The 1,736-nt window shown below is 31.8% G+C and overlaps 1 protein-coding gene across 2 annotated transcripts in view; it reads left to right on the top strand.

Annotated features, from left to right (window-relative positions):
- Nucleotides 1-1,736, top strand: part of LOC136043855 (mitogen-activated protein kinase kinase kinase 7-like) — a gene marked incomplete in the record, with an annotated part of 174,331 nt that overhangs the window by 93,335 nt on the left and 79,260 nt on the right.

The following is a 1,736-nucleotide window of genomic DNA, read 5'->3' as shown; positions in this document are numbered from 1 at the left end:
CGAAAAACTTGGAATTTAATTAAGGATAAAATTGGAAAAAATAAAAAGTTATCACATCCTGAGGTATTAATTCATATAAATGGTATAGAAGTTAGAGAACTGCAAGATGTTCTAATATGTTTAGTGATTATTTTGCTGGTGTTGGTCAAGCAATTGTTTCAGCAGGAATAATAGGTTTGACCCCTTACAGGTCGCATAAAGTATATTTACCCCCCAATGAATGTACGAGCATATTTCTGGCCCCTGTTAGTTTTGCAGAATTCCATAAGATTATCAAAAATGTAAAAAACGGTAATTCAGTGGGATATGATGAATTATCAACAAATTTGTTAAAGATTTTGAACCACTTATCCACATTTTCAATTTGAGTATCAATTCAGGTATATTTCCAAATAGATGGAAAATTGCCCGAGTAATTCCATTGTATAAACAAGGCGATAAATCTGATGTAAGTAATTATCGTCCAATTGCAATTTTATCGCCATTATCCAAACTGTTTGAAAAAATTTTAAAAGAAAGGATTTCTAGCTATTTAGTTAAAATAAATTTCTTCACCAAATATCAATTTGGGTTCAGGGCAAACAGTTCGATAGAATACGCAGTTGCAGCTCTTTCATTAGAAATAAAAGATTGTTTAGATGATGATTTCCATGTGGCTACTATTTTCTATGATATAAAAAAAGCATTTGACACCTTAAATCATGAAATTCTTCTTGACAAAATGATAAATTCCGGCATAAGAAGGGAAAGGATTAAAAATTATTAAATCATACCTATGCGGACGCAAAATCACAGTAGATGTCGGTGGAAAAATGACTAGTTTAAAAAGTCTTATTGATATTGGTGTCCCCCAAGGCTCAGTATTAGGTCCACTTTTATTTTTGATTTATATTAATGATCTTCCACGAGGTTTGCATGAGAATATTAGCCATGCAGTTCTATTTGCAGATGATACAGCTGTAACAGTTAAAGCTAGGGATTCATCGACATTGATCGAAAATCTGACTACAAGATTTACCTCAGTAAATCGATGGTTAGTTTCCAATAATCTATTACAAAATTTTACAAAAACTAATTGCATGGTTTTCGGTCGTTCAAAACGTGCCACTCGAGAGATTTCTTGTCAGGAGCTTCGGTTGGTGATCAAAAAATTTTGTAGGGTCCAATCATATCGTTATTTAGGAGTTTTTCTTGATCCCCTTTGTCATTTCATAATCATATTGAGTATTTAAGATTAAAACTTGCTCAAAATATTGGGTCGATGTATCGTGTGAAGAATATTTTTCCCTTTACCATTTTAAAAATAATTTACCACTCTCTAATTACTTCTTGTTTGAATTACTGCTCAGTTGTATATCTCAATACATTTTGGAAGCATATAAAACCCTTACAGGTACAATAGGGCAATAAGAATACATGGAAATTTCTTACATACCTTCAAAACTTGAAAATGTTTCGGAAACTAAAACATTATTCCTCTTCTTATATTTGTTGGATTTAAATGATATACGAGTATTAAATACTTCTATACGGCATTTTCAAATTCAAAATTCTAAAAATTATTTCTATGACAAATCTCTGTTAATTTTACTTCCTCGTTCGGATTGTTGGAGGTCTGGGATGTACCGAATTCCTTTTGTGAGCTCTGAAAGGTCAAGGTTTTCGATTAGGTACCAAATACTCTTCATTGCTAACAATTATAAGCTGAATGATAAAATTCTGTTTGATCCATCCCG

The sequence above is a fragment of the Artemia franciscana genome, chromosome 2 (assembly GCF_032884065.1).
Source record: "Artemia franciscana chromosome 2, ASM3288406v1, whole genome shotgun sequence".
Taxonomy (NCBI): domain Eukaryota; kingdom Metazoa; phylum Arthropoda; class Branchiopoda; order Anostraca; family Artemiidae; genus Artemia; species Artemia franciscana.
The sequence above is the reverse complement of the archived record's forward strand: the minus strand, read 5'-3'. Positions and strand labels throughout refer to the sequence as shown.